At 44.2% G+C, this 20255-nt stretch overlaps 1 protein-coding gene across 3 annotated transcripts in view; it reads left to right on the top strand.

The window, feature by feature from the left end:
* The window catches only part of DNAI3 (dynein axonemal intermediate chain 3), a 958656-nt gene that overhangs the window by 349947 nt on the left and 588454 nt on the right, over nt 1-20255 (top strand). The window lies entirely within an intron of this gene.

Here is a 20255-nt window from a genome sequence, read left to right as displayed (position 1 = left end):
CGGTGGGATACTTCCAAAAATTCTTCATGTCATATTTATCTTATCAAAAGTCACAATAGTAAAGCTTAACTTTTTGTTATATTTCTGCACCTTGTCCTTCAAGATAGACTTCATTTAGGGAACTCTAAATCCAGTATTCGTCAAGCCGAAATACTCACCCCTAAGGGTCTCAAGGCGCTGGGGGCCGTCGGGGAGATTAAGTGAGCTATTGCCCAGAGTCACATGGTGCTGAGCTGAGCTGCCGCTGGTGTGGTGATCGAACCACGAGCTCTGTGCTCTGGAGTCAGCCGCCCTTGCCGCTGCACCACACCTCTCCCTTAATGTGAATTATGTCTGACACTTTGTCCTGAGGATGGTCTCAAGTACTTATTAGATGCCTAGAGACTGAAACTACGATGCACTGACCAATATATTCTCTTGTAAATGGACTCATAAGCCTTCTACAAGGAAAGGTCTCCGAGTGTGTTTTGTGAATGAATTTCATTTTGTTCAGTAGTCGCCACACTGTCAAAGGCCACAACTGGGACTTAAATAATTCATTGTTACCCTATATGGCAGTGGGCTGGTGTGGTTTCAGACCCTAAAGTGCTTTGAATTATCATTAAGTAAATAAGGATGTTGGTTCATGAACTTGAAGTATGCATTTCTTAATTTATTTGTAGATGAGCTATGCATGCAGTTAATTGAACGTATTATACATTGGAGTTTCAGGTTAGATATTGTATTTACCAATCCACTGTGTGGTTCCTCATTAAATTGTTCATTCAGGAGTCCTCCTCCATTATTTACATGGCCTTCAATGCAATTTGGACCTCCACTCCTTTAACTTTGTCAGTTTTCCAACGATATCCAAAAACTTAACCCCACACTTGTTCCGGAGATAACGACTCCCCTGAAAATTACAGGGTTAAAGCAGCTATGTTGTGACTGCAGGAAACATATATCAATCACTTATCTACACAGCCTGCACCTTTGGTGCTTGGACTATGGTCACAACTCAAAGTTGTGAAATAAATGTGCCCTTATGCACCTGAAGGTGATCCAGAAGTGGGAGACGAAACTCTGCACCACTGAACAAAAGAGGCAGCAGTCGAATACAAGATTCCGCTCCCACTGCGAGTTGCACAGCGGCTCACAATCCCTCCAAGTAGTTAGTCTCGCATAAAGTCCAGTTTCCATGAAAGGTCTTCTGCTAAATCAAAGTCGAAGACATGCATGGTCTCCATAAAGTCCAGTTCCCATTAAAGGTCTTCTGCTAAGTCAAAGTCGAAGACATGTCTTAAGCGCAAGAAGGCCAAGCGGAACTCATCCAGTCATTCAAAATTAAGGGAAGATGGCATGGGGACTTCACTCAAAGGGTTATACCCACAAGCATTTTCCAACTCTGATATTTGGTCCTGGCATGCTCCAAATTCCATTGGCCATTGTTGACCCCTCAGCAAATTATGGCCTTTAAGGAGGCTAAGCTGCATCTTTTTCGGATGCTTCTAGCCCCCTCTGGGTGCCTTTGGCTACACTGAGACACGAAGGCCTCCAGTTGAACTTCTTCTGGTGGACCTTCGATCATCTCTTACTGACCTTGTGGAGGCTTTGTTCATGCCCATTTAGATGCTGGTTCATGCTTCCACTCTGAGCTTAGGGGGCACACTAGTTGCTTTCATGCTGGTGAGAATGTTGACTCCGGCTCAGGTCTCTATTCCGACAACAGTATCCGACCCCAGTCTGTCACAGCTTGCTCCTGGCCTATCTCCTGCTATGAAATTACAAATGACATAAAACTAGTCAGCTGCAGCCAATCTCTGTTTCTCAAACTTTGCCTTAACACCGGTACTATCAGAGGCTAGAAGCTTTATTTGAATCAATATCTGATCCCATTCAGGGTATTCAAAACGTTCCCCGTGACACAGATGATGATAAAGAGGCAGACACCATGCTCCCCCCTAACTATGCTGTTGGTGAGGTGTAACTGGATTAACAAAATGCCATTAAGCTAGAAACATCCCCAGAGACTGAGCTAAAGTCACAGCCTGAGCCCCGAACAGAAAAAAGTATCTTTCACAATAGTTGTGCCAAGGGCAGCAGAAGTGCTGTACAATTGCCTGCTGTGGAAAGCAAGTCAAACTTGCTAACTGAGATCCTTCAACCAGGATCAAAGTCTACTGAGCGATTATTGCCATTCAGCAAGTCTTTTATGGGCACCTTTATGGCCACTTGGTTTAATTCGTGCGTGGCTGTCTGGTCGATCGGCCTGTTGTCAGGTAACATAGGCCAGCCCCTGGCAACCTTCATTTTCGGACAAGTAGTCCTACACCTGGAAGCCTGGTGGTGCATGCATCAACGTGTCAGTCATAATGCCTTTCTGACCAATATTCCTGATAGATTGTGGAAATGTAGTGATGCCTTTGGAAAGAGATTGTTATTTTTCCCAGTTTGGCTTTCATATCATTGTTCATGATGTGCCTTCTCAGCAGGTACACTCATGCTTTGTGGTACATGGCCAGAAAATTCTTGATGGCCATTCCGGAAGACCTCAGGACCTTGCAGCCTCAAACAATACATGATGGCCAGGACATGGCAAAGTATACTGTATGCTGGATTGGTCACCGCAGACTATGTGGGCAGAGACGTGAGGAAATTCGATTTTCGATCTTGATCGTATTGACCCGCCATTTTGTAAACCGCCGCCATTTTGTGTTGCCCTCACTCAGGCAGCACGGTGAACGAAGTCTTTTCTGCTTTTCCTGCAATATTGTGTCAAAATAGCCTTCTGCCTCTGTTTACAAAGCTGGTGTTAGGGACTGGCCGAGTACACTAATCCCTGTCTGGTTTCCCTGATCCCTGTCCTATCTGTTGGTTCACACTATTCTCTTCTGACTTTATCTTATCTTCTGGCCTTCGCTGTCTTCTGCTCTTATTCTCTCGTTTCACAACTGTCCTCCAAAACACACATACTATCTCGCCACCTGCGAGTCCGCTACGGACACGTTAATAGATTAACCCGTAAGGAGGAGCGACAAACGCAGTTGAAGGAGAGGCTTCTTCGGGTTACTCGATACTTTGTTTTTCAATCTTCTCTATTGGCTCTATCCTATCTTAAACTTCCCTCATTGGTTCTCGATGTGTGCACTGGGTGTGTTTTCTGGTTAATGTATATGTCTTCTATACACTATAAAAAATTGTACGCCACGGAGTGAAGTGGCAGTCTCCTGAGAACATACCATGTGTACTTCTAGGACAACTGTACTAGCTGCAGCTAATAAAATCTGATCTTTTACGCCGACAGAGTGTCCCCGTGTCTCTGTTAGCTGAAGCAGGAGAACCCAGGAGATTAAGGTGTACCCTGCGCCGCCAGACCCAAAAGGTTCTGGTTCTTCAACTGGCGTCCAACGTGGGGCGGTTTCAGAGGTAGTGGTTCTGCCTGAAGGTCCTGAGGAACCCCGCAGGAAAATTCTGGAGGAATCGCGAGCCACGTCAAGCGACCCCTGTATGTCTAAAGTGGTCCGAAGGTCTTTTGCAGTGTGGTTACTCCTTCCTGACGGCTACTGACGACTGCTGCCCTGACTGCCGCCCTGCCTTGGCCCTCTTTTTGATGATGTATGGTAAGGCGAAACGATAGACGGGCCTCTGTTGGTGTAAGAAGACATCTTAGTTAAGTATTGGTGGGTCGCTCCCACATTGGTTCTTTGGTCCTTTGGTTCTTTGGTTCTTTGGTTCTTTGGTCCTTTGGTCCTTTGGTTCTTTGGTTCTTAGGTTCTTTGGGTCTTTGATTCGGGTATTGCAATAACCGAAGCCGAGGGGTAAGTACATTTGTGCTGTGTTGAATAATTTAACCTCCTTGATGTTTGTGAACAGTCCAGTGAAATAACGATGCCTGGTCTGACTAAGTTTAGGAAACTTTGTTGCTTTGGTTGTAATAGGGATTCCCGGCTGGAGGACTCTTGTCCGATTCCTTCGGTTGGAACTCCCACTTATGAGCTCTATTCTAAACATGGTATTGGCCCCATTGCCTTTAACGAGGCATGGATCCGATACACGAAGAATGATGGTGTTTTAAAATGGCCAGAAAATGGTAGTTTTGAGCCTGACATACTAGATAATTTGGAAGCTATTTTATTTAAAAGAAAAGCCCGGCCGGCAATGTTTGACTCTTTCTGCCTTTGGTGTAGGGAAGCCAAACAGAGAAAAATTAAGCAAGAAAAACGAGATAGGAAAACACAGGGTATGACAATTATACAGGCTGCTCAACAATTTAAAGATGATGAAGTCGATAACGCGATGGAAATTTCAGAGAGACAGCATCATATGGCGATAGATAAATGCTATCCGATGTTTCCAGCTTCCCCTTCCGATAAAAGAAAGGATTCAGAGGAAGATCCCTTGATGTCTCACTTATTGAGATTGCCTCCACCCTATGTACAAGGTGCTAATGTACCCCCGTTGTTTCAGCCTGCTTAGCCGCCAGCTGCGCCTCCGCTTGCTCCGGCTCTTCCACATTTGCCCCCTCAAGTATTGCCGCCTCTGCCAGCTTTGCCTTCGACTCTTTTGCCTTCATCTTCTTTGCCCTCTGCTCCCCCGGCAATTACTGATCCCTTTTCAATTAGTTTGCCTAATACCTTGTCCCCTATCCTTATGAACAACTCTCCGTCTATGCGTAAACGACTCACAGATACGGTTTCTGGTCTTTTATCTCCCTTCTTTGAGGCTTTAAATGTGTCTCCGTCTTTTTCTCGAAGACAGTCTCGTAGTCAGTTCCCAGCTTCCGAAGAACGAGAAAGGTTAAACTCTCTCGCTCGTAAATGGATTGAGAAGGGTCCCCAATTTAGTGTGCTCGACATTATGCCTACCTTCTCACAGTGGAATGCGCCTACGCAGAGATATGTTTTCAATGTCACGTGTGATACTCTTGTTAAAGGATGGGAGGATATGGATTTGGGTTCGGTTCCTCAGGGTCTGTTAGAAATTCAAGCTGATTTTGATAAGGGTCTCATTGTGGGTTCCAAGGTTGAGGACGCCGTAAAGCGACTTGTTACCTTTAGAACTTTATTTACCTCTCAGACTTTTCTCGACTCCGATCCCTCATTTAGGTTGACACTGAAAAATTACCCAATGAGAGAGGTTCCCCCAGTATGGAGAGAAGAGGTTCCTGCAGCAGGTGCTAATCTAGCTATTCCTGCTCACTTCCAGCGTATATGGGTACATGTTCCCTGGAAAAGATCTGAAGTTTTGGCTCTTAAACAGTCTCTACCGGATCCTCGTAAGAACCCTGCAGGTTATTATAAAGAATTGTCACAGACCGTTGATGCCTGTATCATGAATTTAGCAGACATTGAGATGTTAATGGGGAATGTAGTCCCACAAGCATTATGGGCTAAAATTCGTAAAGAGATTAATGCCCAAGAATTAGGTGGAGATTGGGATGCTATAACTGCCGCAGATAGAGACCAAGTGGGTGGTGCGAAGCCTGATGCTTTGATTTCAGAACTCCCTGGTAGGATTATTACATTAATGAAAACGATGATGCCTGCCTTGAGAGTTAACTGGGATAAACTAGCCGCGTGCAAACAGAAAAAAGATGAGAGTGTCTCCGATTTCTTCACTCGTTTCGAAGAAACATTCATTGATCACAGTGGTCAGGATATGACTACGGAGGGTGAACAGCGATTATTTGTGGATAAGTTTGTGTTCAATCTGCTTCCCGAACTGTCACACAAGTTGAAAGATTCCGAGAGTTCATGGGCTGTTTCTTCTTCAGCCCAGATATTGGCTACTGCTCAGTATTATGAAAATAGAGATAAAGAAGAAAAAGATAAGCAAGAGAAAAAGACTAAAGTATTAAAAACTAAGGTTCTCTTGCAACAGGCTTATCCACCTCGTTATGCTCAGCCCCAGTTTCAACAGCCTCCGCAGTTTCAGAGGGTGTATCAAAAACCTGAGCCATATATTCCGCGACCTTTGTTAGGTCCTAATCAATGGGCCTATTGTAGGGAGGAAGGTCATTTTAAGAATAGTTGCCCGGTTTTATTGCAGCGTAATGGCACACCATCTGCTTCACGAGGTTGTGTTGGCCTCCAGTCAGTGAACAGAGGTAGAGGTCGAGGTATGTTAACTCAAGAACAGCGTTCCCTTCCTCCTCCAAATTCCGTGAATTACTTTGATCAGCAAAACGTTCGGTCTACACAGTACTACAATGAGGATTGTTAAGTTGAAGGCGATAATGAAGGTCTTCATGCTAACTAGGACAGCCATGGACATAGTAAGGGAGTTGTGTCGATTCCAGTAGATCAGAATGGATCTTATGTTAATGTCACTACAATGGGTGTTTCAGAGCCATTTCTTTTAGATACTGGTGCGATGAGAAGTTCTATCATTCATTCAAAACTCCCTGGGGCACCTTTGTCTGGCTTAACAAATGTATCTGTAGGTTTTTCTGGTGCCCCAGTTCGTAATCCGGTCTCTGGCCCTTTGCCTATTTCAATTGGCCCTTATGATTTAGAAGCTCCGCTTCTCTTAATGAATGGTTGCGGCGAGAATCTATTGGGCTTAGATCTACTAAAAAGAATACATGCCACAATATCTTGTTCTCCTTCTGGTGTATATCTTACTCTAGGACAAAGATTGACTTCTCCAATATATTTGTCTAAAGACCAGTTCTCACCTGAATTGCTCTCTCTTCCTGCAACGCTTTGGGCTACGGGTCCAAATGATGTTGGTTGTCTTGAGATTCCACCGTATGTTGTTACTCTCAAGCCGAATGCTGAATTGCCACACGTTCCTCAATATAGAATTTCCACTGAAGGTGAAAAAGCACTTTTGGAAATCATTCATGATTTGATTCAGAAGGGAGTGGTTGAGGAAACGAGAGGAAACATATGTAATAGCCCTATTCTTCCTGTTCTTAAACGCACTGATCCTTCTCGGTCTCCTGTTTATCGTTTTGTAATTGATCTTCGGGGGGTTAACAAAATTGTTGTACCACAGTTTCCTGTTGTCCCAGATATCACTGCACTGTTGACAATGATACCTTCCACAGCGGTTTGGTTTTCTGTTATCGATCTGAAAAATGCTTTCTTTAGATATTTTTGGCTTCTCTCTTGGAGGCCGAAGCTTCCGGTTTAAGCGCGCACCTCAAGGCTATTGTGAAAGTCCTTCTATTTATAGTCAAGCTTTGTGAAATGTCATCTTGATGCTTTTTCTTTGCCGTCTGGTGCTGCTCTTATTCAGTACATGGACGACTTGTTGATTGCTGCTGATTCAGAGGAAATATGTAAGAATGTGACAGTTGCATTGTTGCGACACTTGTCCGATCTTAATCATAAGGTTTCACCTTCTAAGCTACAATATGTTCGTCGAGAGGTTACCTACTTGGGTCGTCAAAGGAGGGAAGACGATTAACCCCAGAATGTATCCAAGCAATTGCGCAAATGTCTGTGCCATCCACACAAAGAGAGGTACGTGCCTTCCTGGGCATTACTTCCTATTGTAGGCAGTAGATCCCTAACTTCTCTCTGTTGGCCAAACCTTTGTTGGCACTCACTTTGAAAGATACGCCTCAGCCCCTTCCGTGGACTGACGAATGTCAGAGGAGTTTTGCTGACTAACGTGCTGCTCTGTGTTCTGCTCCTGTACTAGGTACTCCTGATTATAGTAAACCTTTTACGCTCTATGTTCATGAAAAAGAAGGTTGTGCGTTGTCAGTCTTAACGCAGCTATTTGGAGCCAAACAGCGGCCATGTGCGTATTTCTCAGCTACGTTAGATCCAGTAGCTAAAGCATTGCCTAGCTGTCTTAAAGCGACAGCAGCAGCAGCTATTTCTATTCGTCAGTCGGCTGGAGTGGTGCTAGATAATACTCTCATTGTTATGGTGCCACATGCAGTGGATACTTTGCTAAACAGAACAAAAACGCAGCATCTTACGAGTGCCCGTTTGACTGGATATGAGCTGATGCTTTTGGCTAGTCACGTACACATCAAACGATGTAACACTTTAAATCCAGCTACTTTGTTGCCTCTTCCAGAAGAGAAAGGTGTTCAAGAACAACATGATTGTTTCCTCCGTACTGAGGAAGAGACAAAAGGTAGAATTGACTTGACAGACACGCCATTAGTGAATCCGGATGGAACGCTATGGGTAGATGGTTCTTGTTTTAAGCTTCCTAATGGAGAGACAACTTCAGCATATTCGGTTACTACCTTGCATACAGTCGTGGAAACAGCACGCATCAGACATAACTCAGCTCAGGCAGCTGAACTGATAGCCTTAACTAGAGCGTGTGTGATCCAAAGGAAAAAGAGTGAACGTGTATACCGATAGCCAATACGCTTTTGGTGTAGCGTTCAATTTCGGACGTCTGTGGAAAGAAAGGGGATTCCTTACTTCCCATGGGACTAAGATACAACATGGTCAGTTGGTGACTGACCTTCTTGAGTCACTTGCTTTACCTACCCAGATAGCAATCGTGAAGTGTAGTGCGCATAAGAAGATTACCGACGATATTGGTCGTGGAAATGCATTTGCGGACGAGGTAGCTAAAAAGACAGCCAGAGATGCTACAAGTCGCATGTATGTTGCGGGCCCTGCAAATTGGGTCAGGGAAAGAGGAATGTATGAAGACACAGTAGAAAGTGTGAAATCAATTCAAGAAGAGGTTACAGAGAAAGAATTGAGTAAGTGGAAAGAAAGTACAGGAATGTTAGATGAGATGGGTTGTTGGGTGGAATTGTCAGAGCACCAATGTTGGCTGTTACCAGACGCCTATGTACTACCTGTAGTTACTATGGCGCATGGTCCAGCCCACCTAAGTGCGAAAGGAATATGCAAGCTTTTGGCTCCAGTATGGCAGAATGAGGGAATACCGAAGTGTGCAGAAAATATAGTGAAACATTGTATCATTTGCTTAATGTACAATCCAGGAAAAGGAACCCCAACTCCAGCAGGTCATTTTGCTCCTCCGACCTATCCATTTGAGGTGTTGCAAATCGATTACATTCACATGGAACGATGCAACAATCTCAAATATGTTCTAGTGGTGGTATGTGCCTTTTCCAGATGGATAGAGGCATATCCCCTGAAAGACAATACTGCTATATCCACAGCCAAAAAACTTTTAAAGGAGTTTTTTCATAGATTTGTGTTGCCGCGCATTGTCTGGAGTGACAATGGGAGTGAATTTGTGGGCCAAGTCATGCAAAAAGTTTGTGCGGGTCTTAGCATCAAACAAAAATTCCATGCGGCAAACCATCCACAGTCAGCGGGTCTAGTGGAGTGCTATATTGGCACTCTAAAACTTAAACTGGCTAAAATACCAGCCAGTACAGGCCTTAGTTGGCCCGATGCCCTAACTTTGGCTCTCTTATCCACCAGAACGGCTGTGCATTCTCGTTTGGGACTTAGCCCTTATGAGGTTGTTTTCGGACGCCCAGCTAACGTATGAGGAGTCCCTCGCCCTAAAAAGTACTCTGATATACCATTCCCGATGTTGATTGATTATTTGCATGACCTCACAACTAAATTGCGTATTCCTCATCAACAGGTTCAGAGCGCCCTGCCCGAGGCCTCCACAGACTCGAGTCATTCCATCCAACCAGGTGACTGGGTCTGTGTGAAGAATTTCCAAAGGACGAAGAATTTGGAGCCTCGCTGGAGAAAGCCTCGTCAGGTGCTATTAACAACCCGTACAGCAGTGAAAGTTGAACGAAAGAAGAATTGGATTCACGGTGTGCACTGCAAGAAGGTGCCTTTGCCTTTGCCTTTCGATCAGTGGGTCCGCAAGGGTATAAGAGACTCTGAAAGCGAGAAGGTTCCTCGTTTTGTACCATTTAGTGATGCACACTTGAATGGAACATTGTCAGAGAAAGAAAGCGACGACATTCTCCAGGAAGCTGTACCACCGCACCTTCGTCTGAATACCACAGATCCACGAACATTGTTTCAAGATCAGACTGTACCTGATAAGGCTCGTTATAATTTGAGACCTAGATCGAAGAAGAAAACTTGAAATTCTCTCTTCCATGTAGTTTCTATCCCGGTTGCAGGGTCACGGTAGGAGTCTTGGTTGTGACCTGAGAAGTGACAATAGGTCTGCAGGACGTGCAGTGTCATAGGACGGCAGATAATCATAACCAAGTGATTGAGGAAGATTGCCATGAGCATCCACTTAGAAGATGGATACTACATTAGGAGAAAGAGAGAGAAAGGAAAAAATGAAGAACTACTGTGAAATAGTATATAGTCGTTGTGGTATAACCTTATGTATTTTCATATTATTGTGTATTTTAATGGCGTGTATAGGTTGGATTGTTCATGCTATGCAGCAAAAAGTTGTCCCTCCTTCTATCACTGTGCCTTCTTATTCCACTATCTCTCCACATCTTTTTCATACACTTCCTCAACATGAACTGATTCGAAGAACCGAATATTACAATAACTCTTTTATCCAGTTATTACATCAACACCAATTAGTGATTAATACAACCGACTGGTGGGTGTGTGGACTAATGCCCATGGCCACAGAAAAAGGGATGCCATATTTAGTCCTTCCGTTCTCTTATGAAGGTTCTGCTTGGGCTTATTTTGTAATTTTCTCTAATGCCTATCAAAGCCAATTTAAACGACCTGTCAGTTCTTTTATTGATGGACCAGATTTCAGTCATAGTTAGTTGATAAAGGGAATGGTAGCTATGGCTAAAATCATGGAAAATAGTAAAAGTTCTATTGATGAGAGAAAAGCATACACTAATTGGAACGTCACCCATTACATCACTAGTCTTAGTGATAAGGTTAAACAGGGAAAATCTCCACCAATTTGGACTATTACACTATTACACACCTCTCCACCTTGTGGAGAGGTGTGGCTCACTAGTTAGAGGCAGCAGACCCGTAAGCAGAGAATCGGCCAGGGACCAGGGTTCAATTCCCGACGCGGCAGGGTCGTGGACCAGGGTCAAAAACGGACTCGATAATTCTCACCTCGGTACCTACTCTAACCAGGAACACACTCGGCAACTCAGGGCATTAAGCTTGCCTCATCTCTACAACGGCCCCCCACAGATGCCGGGGATGCCTGGTTTCACCTTGGAGATACCCAGAAAGGGACCATCTCACAGGGATAGCCAGGACGGGTTCCCCAGCGGTCTACAGCGCCGGGACGCCCCGTTGCTGGGGTAGCTGTGCGCTTTACAAGTCTACAACATTAACATTATACCTCATCAAGGCAATTTCTGTTTGCAAATAAATGGTCACACTGCTAACACCGAACAGGAAAAAAGTTTTTGCTCCCATACGTACATCCATTCATCTCAGAATTCGCTGCCGTTAGTACCATCTCAGGGCACATATTTCATCTGTCATGATAGAGCCTATACATGGTTACCGACTGTTTTTTCTGGAACCTGCTATATAGCTTTCCTTCTTCCCCCTACATATACTGCTTCTTCAAATTTTCATAAAAACAGATATGGCAGAGGGATTATTGATTCCAAAGACACAGCAGGACAAGAGGGAGGAGACTTCCTAAAAGGATTTCTTCCTTTTTGGGGTCCTATGGCAAACAGTAGGAATATGAGGCAACTGGTTCGTGTAGTAGACACTACCATAGACATCACTGTAGGAGCTTTGAGTAATATTACAGCGGAACTACAGGCGGATTGTCTTATGACATTACAGAATCGAGTTGCTTTAGATATTATTCTTGCAGATCGTGGTGGAGTCTGTAAATTGATCAAATCAAGTTGCTGTATTTATATACCTGATGACGCGCCAACAGTATACCAGGCCATCTCTAAATTACACATAATTTCCGAGTCGATTCATCAGGACGAAGGAGATTGGTCATTATTGGGGTGGTTTTGGGGACTACTGTCCAAGTGGGGTTGGAAGGTATTAACATTCCTTGGAATGGTTTTGGCCATCATTTTCTCTTGTTGTCTCTGTCTGCACTGTGGTCCAGCCATTTGTGATCTTTGTGCTACTATGTGCATCCCAAACCCTAAGTCACAGAGAATATCAAAATGATGTTGCAACAACAGCTTGATGACCTCATGACCATTGACATCGACTCAGATTAACATGAGTCCGTATGTTATTGCCTGAGTTCTGGCAAAAGGAGGGTCTGAGGAAATTCGATTTTCGATCTCGATCGTATTGACCCGCCATTTTGTAAACCGCCGCCATTTTGTGTTGCCCTCACTCAGACAGCACGGTGAACGAAGTCTTTTCTGCTTTTCCTGCAATATTGTGTCAAAATAACCTTCTGCCTCTGTTTACAAAGCTGGTGTTAGGGACTGGCCGAGTACACTAATACCTGTCTGGTTTCCCTGATCCCTGTCTTAACTATCTGTTGGTTCACACTATTCTCTTCTGACTTTATCTTAACTTCTGGCCTTCTCTGTCTTCTGCTCGTATTGTCTCGTTTCACAACTGTCCTCCAAAACACACATACTATCTCGCCACCTGCGAGTCAGCTATGGACACGTTAATAGATTAACCCGTAAGGAGGAGCGACAAACACAGTTGAAGGAGAGGCTTCTTAGGGTTACTCGATACTTTGTTTTTCAATCTTCTCTATTGGCTCTATCCTATCTTAAACTTCCCTCATTGGTTCTCGATGTGTGCGCTGGGTGTGTTTTCTGGTTAATGTATATGTCTTCTATACACTATAAAAAATTGTACGCCACGGAGTGAAGTGGCAGTCTCCTGAGAACATACCATGTGTACTACTTGGACAACTGTACTAGCTGCAGCTAATAAAATCTGATCTTTTACGCCGACAGAGTGTCCCCGTGTCTCTGTTAGCTGAAGCAGGAGAACCCAGGAGATTAAGGCGTACCCTGCGCCGCCAGACCCAAAAGGTTCTGGTTCTTCAGACGACAGCTTCGGCTGCTTCAGGTAAGTGCGGTGGGGCAGTGGGGCCAGGTGAGGGGGGATTTCGAGAGACGGCCAAAAGGGAAAATTATTTATTTATTAAATTTCCCTTATCTTCCTCACCTCGCACCACCGCCCCACTGCTCTTATCTGCAGCGGCTGCAGCTGTTAGAAGACACACCTGGATTAGATCAACCTGGCTTTCAGGGTATGTCTCAGGGTCCCATTGGACATGCTCTTTGATGCCACTACCTTGTTTGAGGAGAAGGCTGATTCAGAGTTCGAATGATTTAAGGTTCTGCATGATATTTGGGACATTTGTCTATCGTCAAAATGTTCCACCAACAGTACAGGAAGTCTAGGGGTTATTCCAGAGAAATAGCCTACAGACAATACCAGCCTTCTGAACCTGTGCAACAGCAGCAGCCCTACCTCATTTGGATCAGAAGTGTTAACTGCAACTGAGGCCATCATCATGCTATTCATGTTTGAACTGCTCTTGTGGAAAAAAGGAGGAGAAGTGCTGATGACAGAAACTCCATGGCTCGGAGACAAATGGCTTGTGCTTCCACTTTTAAGCGTATTTGGGATATTCTATGATTGGAAACATATCCCACTTTGTGAATGTATTTTAATGTCAATAACTCATATTAAAACTTAAATAATCATGTGTATCCATTGGTTGAATTAAATAACATAATAAGCTTTAACTGGTCAGTGAAATGCCAAATAAATACAAAATGTTTTGATGCTTTGTGCATTTCGGCCACACCTCTGACTCCGCCCTGTGACCCAATCCTTGGGTTAGTCCTGCTCTCTGATTCTCCACCTACAGTTCCCCAATTTTTTTTCTCTGCTTCGACCACTTGTGCTTTACAGTGTTGCCTGCTGCCGGTTCTTTCTAATGGGGGCATTAAATAGACAGTACGGCTCATGTGTGTGGAGTAACGACACGAGCTCCGCTAAAGGACTGGACAGATTGAATTTACACATGAAGAGCGCTCCTTTACTGATGAAATGGGTCAGCTCTCTGACAGTCTCTGGACCCCGCAAATGCTCTGGTCTAACTACCTGCACTTCTTTGAAGTGGCCGTTTTTTAATGGGATTGCATGTTCACTGAACATGGCTGCTAAATCGACTAAATCTGCCAGCATCCACCATCAATGTTTTACCCTGAGGGCACAGGTTTGAAACCTGGCGTGTCCTCTCACCTTTCAGTACAATGGGTACCATTGAATGGGATAATTACGAACGGCTGTTATATTGTGCCAAGAGGCTCAACTGGGGTGAACATGGTTTTTTTTTTACAAATACTAAGGTTCAGTTTACAACATGGTCAGTTGGTGACTGACCTTCTTGAGTCACTTGCTTTACCTACCCAGATAGCAATCGTGAAGTGAGGTGCGCATAAGAAGATTACCGACGATATTGGTCGTGGAAATGCATTTGCGGACGAGGTAGCTAAAAAGACAGCCAGAGATGCTACAAGTCGCATGTATGTTGCGGGCCCTGCAAATTGGGTCAGGGAAAGAGGAATGTATGAAGACACAGTAGAAAGTGTGAAATCAATTCAAGAAGAGGTTACAGAGAAAGAATTGAGTAAGTGGAAAGAAAGTACAGGAATGTTAGATGAGATGGGTTGTTGGGTGGAATTGTCAGAGCACCAATGTTGGCTGTTACCAGACGCCTATGTACTACCTGTAGTTACTATAGCGCATGGTCCAGCCCACCTAAGTGCGAAAGGAATATGCAAGCTTTTGGCTCCAGTATGGCAGAATGAGGGAATACCGAAGTGTGCAGAAAATATAGTGAAACATTGTATCATTTGCTTAATGTACAATCCAGGAAAAGGAACCCCAACTCCAGCAGGTCATTTTGCTCCTCCGACCTATCCATTTGAGGTGTTGCAAATCGATTACATTCACATGGAACGATGCAACAATCTCAAATATGTTCTAGTGGTGGTATGTGCCTTTTCCAGATGGATAGAGGCATATCCCCTGAAAGACAATACTGCTATATCCACAGCCAAAAAACTTTTAAAGGAGTTTTTTCATAGATTTGTGTTGCCGCGCATTGTCTGGAGTGACAATGGGAGTGAATTTGTGGGCCAAGTCATGCAAAAAGTTTGTGCGGGTCTTAGCATCAAACAAAAATTCCATGCGGCAAACCATCCACAGTCAGCGGGTCTAGTGGAGTGCTATATTGGCACTCTAAAACTTAAACTGGCTAAAATACCAGCCAGTACAGGCCTTAGTTGGCCCGATGCCCTAACTTTGGCTCTCTTATCCACCAGAACGGCTGTGCATTCTCGTTTGGGACTTAGCCCTTATGAGGTTGTTTTCGGACGCCCAGCTAACGTATGGGGAGTCCCTCGCCCTAAAAAGTACTCTGATATACCATTCCCGATGTTGATTGATTATTTGCATGACCTCACAACTAAATTGCGTATTCCTCATCAACAGGTTCAGAGCGCCCTGCCCGAGGCCTCCACAGACTCGAGTCATTCCATCCAACCAGGTGACTGGGTCTGTGTGAAGAATTTCCAAAGGACGAAGAATTTGGAGCCTCGCTGGAGAAAGCCTCGTCAGGTGCTATTAACAACCCGTACAGCAGTGAAAGTTGAACGAAAGAAGAATTGGATTCACGGTGTGCACTGCAAGAAGGTGCCTTTGCCTTTCCCTTTCGATCAGTGGGTTCGCAAGGGTATAAGAGACTCTGAAAGCGAGAAGGTTCCTCGTTTTGTACCATTTAGTGATGCACACTTGAATGGAACATTGTCAGAGAAAGAAAGCGACGACATTCTCCAGGAAGCTGTACCACCGCACCTTCGTCTGAATACCACAGATCCACGAACATTGTTTCAAGATCAGACTGTACCTGATCAGGCTCGTTATAATTTGAGACCTAGATCGAAGAAGAAAACTTGAAATTCTCTCTTCCATGTAGTTTCTATCCCGGTTGCAGGGTCACGGTAGGAGTCTTGGTTGTGACCTGAGAAGTGACAATAGGTCTGCAGGACGTGCAGTGTCATAGGACGGCAGATAATCATAACCAAGTGATTGAGGAAGATTGCCATGAGCATCCACTTAGAAGATGGATACTACATTAGGAGAAAGAGAGAGAAAGGAAAAAATGAAGAACTACTGTGAAATAGTATATAGTCGTTGTGGTATAACCTTATGTATTTTCATATTATTGTGTATTTTAATGGCGTGTATAGGTTGGATTGTTCATGCTATGCAGCAAAAAGTTGTCCCTCCTTCTATCACTGTGCCTTCTTATTCCACTATCTCTCCACATCTTTTTCATACACTTCCTCAACATGAACTGATTCGAAGAACCGAATATTACAATAACTCTTTTATCCAGTTATTACATCAACACCAATTAGTGATTAATACAACCGACTGGTGGGTGTGTGGACTAATGCCCATGGCCACAGAAAAAGGGATGCCATATTTAGTCCTTCCGTTCTCTTATGAAGGTTCTGCTTGGGCTTATTTTGTAATTTTCTCTAATGCCTATCAAAGCCAATTTAAACGACCTGTCAGTTCTTTTATTGATGGACCAGATTTCAGTCATAGTTCGTTGATAAAGGGAATGGTAGCTATGGCTAAAATCATGGAAAATAGTAAAAGTTCTATTGATGAGAGAAAAGCATACACTAATTGGAACGTCACCCATTACATCGCTAGTCTTAGTGATAAGGTTAAACAGGGAAAATCTCCACCAATTTGGACTATTACACTATTACACAAGGTGGAGAGGTGTGGCTCACTAGTTAGAGGCGGCAGACCCGTAAGCAGAGAATCGGCCAGGGACCAGGGTTCAATTCCCGACGCGGCAGGGTCGTGGACCAGGGTCAAAAACGGACTCGATAATTCTCACCTCGGTACCTACTCTAACCAGGAACACACTCGGCAACTCAGGGCATTAAGCTTGCCTCATCTCTACAACGGCCCCCCACAGATGCCGGGGATGCCTGGTTTCACCTTGGAGATACCCAGAAAGGGACCATCTCACAGGGATAGCCAGGACGGGTTCCCCAGCGGTCTACAGCGCCGGGACGCCCCGTTGCTGGGGTAGCTGTGCGCTTTACAAGTCTACAACATTAACATTATACCTCATCAAGGCAATTTCTGTTTGCAAATAAATGGTCACACTGCTAACACTGAACAGGAAAAAAGTTTTTGCTCCCATACGTACATCCATTCATCTCAGAATTCGCTGCCGTTAGTACCATCTCAGGGCACATATTTCATCTGTCATGATAGAGCCTATACATGGTTACCGACTGGTTTTTCTGGAACCTGCTATATAGCTTTCCTTCTTCCCCCTACATATACTGCTTCTTCAAATTTTCATAAAAACAGATATGGCAGAGGGATTATTGATTCCAAAGACACAGCAGGACAAGAGGGAGGAGACTTCCTAAAAGGATTTCTTCCTTTTTGGGGTCCTATGGCAAACAGTAGGAATATGAGGCAACTGGTTCGTGTAGTAGACACTACCATAGACATCACTGTAGGAGCTTTGAGTAATATTACAGCGGAACTACAGGCGGATTGTCTTATGACATTACAGAATCGAGTTGCTTTAGATATTATTCTTGCAGATCGTGGTGGAGTCTGTAAATTGATCAAATCAAGTTGCTGTATTTATATACCTGATGACGCGCCAACAGTATACCAGGCCATCTCTAAATTACACATAATTTCCGAGTCGATTCATCAGGACGAAGGAGATTGGTCATTATTGGGGTGGTTTTGGGGACTACTGTCCAAGTGGGGTTGGAAGGTATTAACATTCCTTGGAATGGTTTTGGCCATCATTTTCTCTTGTTGTCTCTGTATGCACTGTGGTCCAGCCATTTGTGATCTTTGTGCTACTATGTGCATCCCAAACCCTAAGTCACAGAGAATATCAAAATGATGTTGCAACAACAGCTTGATGACCTCATGACCATTGACATCGACTCAGATTAACATGAGTCCGTATGTTATTGCCTGAGTTCTGGCAAAAGGAGGGTCTGAGGAAATTCGATTTTCGATCTCGATCGTATTGACCCGCCATTTTGTAAACCACCGCCATTTTGTGTTGCCCTCACTCAGACAGCACGGTGAACGAAGTCTTTTCTGCTTTTCCTGCAATATTGTGTCAAAATAACCTTCTGCCTCTGTTTACAAAGCTGGTGTTAGGGACTGGCCGAGTACACTAATACCTGTCTGGTTTCCCTGATCCCTGTCTTAACTATCTGTTGGTTCACACTATTCTCTTCTAACTTTATCTTAACTTCTGGCCTTCTCTGTCTTCTGCTCGTATTGTCTCGTTTCACAACTGTCCTCCAAAACACACATACTATCTCGCCACCTGCGAGTCAGCTATGGACACGTTAATAGATTAACCCGTAAGGAGGAGCGACAAACACAGTTGAAGGAGAGGCTTCTTCGGGTTACTCGATACTTTGTTTTTCAATCTTCTCTATTGGCTCTATCCTATCTTAAACTTCCCTCATTGGTTCTCGATGTGTGCGCTGGGTGTGTTTTCTGGTTAATGTATATGTCTTCTATACACTATAAAAAATTGTACGCCACAGAGTGAAGTGGCAGTCTCCTGAGAACATACCATGTGTACTACTTGGACAACTGTACTAGCTGCAGCTAATAAAATCTGATCTTTTACGCCGACAGAGTGTCCCCGTGTCTCTGTTAGCTGAAGCAGGAGAACCCAGGAGATTAAGGCGTACCCTGCGCCGCCAGACCCAAAAGGTTCTGGTTCTTCAGACGACAGCTTCGGCTGCTTCAGGTAAGAGCGGTGGGGCAGTGGGGCCAGGTGAGGGGGGATTTCGAGAGACGGCCAAAAGGGAAAATTATTTATTTATTAAATTTCCCTTATCTTCCTCACCTCGCACCACCGCCCCACTGCTCTTATCTGCAGCGGCTGCAGCTGTTAGAAGACACACCTGGATTAGATCAACCTGGCTTTCAGGGTATGTCTCAGGGTCCCATTGGACATGCTCTTTGATGCCACTACCTTGTTTGAGGAGAAGGCTGATTCAGAGTTCGAATGATTTAAGGTTCTGCATGATATTTGGGACATTTGTCTATCGTCAAAATGTTCCACCAACAGTACAGGAAGTCTAGGGGTTATTCCAGAGAAATAGCCTACAGACAATACCAGCCTTCTGAACCTGTGCAACAGCAGCAGCCCTACCTCATTTGGATCAGAAGTGTTAACTGCAACTGAGGCCATCATCATGCTATTCATGTTTGAACTGCTCTTGTGGAAAAAAGGAGGAGAAGTGCTGATGACAGAAACTCCATGGCTCGGAGACAAATGGCTTGTGCTTCCACTTTTAAGCGTATTTGGGATATTCTATGATTGGAAACATATCCCACTTTGTGAATGTATTTTAATGTCAATAACTCATATTAAAACTTAAATAATCATGTGTATCCATTGGTTGAATTAAATAACATAATAAGCTTTAACTGGTCAGTGAAATGCCAAGTAAATACAAAATGTTTTGATGCTTTGTGCATTTCGGCCACACCTCTGACTCCGCCCTGTGACCCAATCCTTGGGTTAGTCCTGTTCTCTGATTCTCCACCTACAGTTCCCCAATTTTTTTTCTCTGCTTCGACCACTTGTGCTTTACAGTGTTGCCTGCTGCCGGTTCTTTCTAATGGGGGCATTAAATAGACAGTACGGCTCATGTGTGTGGAGTAACGACACGAGCTCCGCTAAAGGACTGGACAGATTGAATTTACACATGAAGAGCGCTCCTTTACTGATGAAATGGGTCAGCTCTCTGACCGTCTCTGGACCCCGCAAATGCTCTGGTCTAACTACCTGCACTTCTTTGAAGTGGCCGTTTTTTAATGGGATTGCATGTTCACTGAACATGGCTGCTAAATCGACTAAATCTGCCAGCATCCACCATCAATGTTTTACCCTGAGGGCACAGGTTTGAAACCTGGCGTGTCCTCTCACCTTTCAGTACAATGGGTACCATTGAATGGGATAATTACGAACGGCTGTTATATTGTGCCAAGAGGCTCAACTGGGGTGAACATGTTTTTTTTTTTTACAAATACTAAGGTTCAGTTTAAATGAGCTTCCTGTTAGATGCATTGAAAAAACACACAATTGCCATCCCAGACATCCACTTCACTCCAAAACACATAGGTTAAAAACATTTACATCACAATGCCAATATTGCTAACTCTAAGAAATGCGAGGCCTACTGCACTGCAAATGCTTGTTTCACTTGTAGTGTGATCACGTCATGCACTATGTATGTGAATACTTTTGAAAATGGTGCCTTGCCATCAGTGAACTAGGCTGCAAGTCAGTTGAAATGCTTACAATAGTAGCCAGACAATAAAGGA

This window comes from Triturus cristatus, chromosome 4_2 (genome assembly GCF_964204655.1).
Source record: "Triturus cristatus chromosome 4_2, aTriCri1.1, whole genome shotgun sequence".
Lineage (NCBI taxonomy): Eukaryota > Metazoa > Chordata > Amphibia > Caudata > Salamandridae > Triturus > Triturus cristatus.
This window is presented reverse-complemented; position numbering and strand designations above follow the sequence as displayed.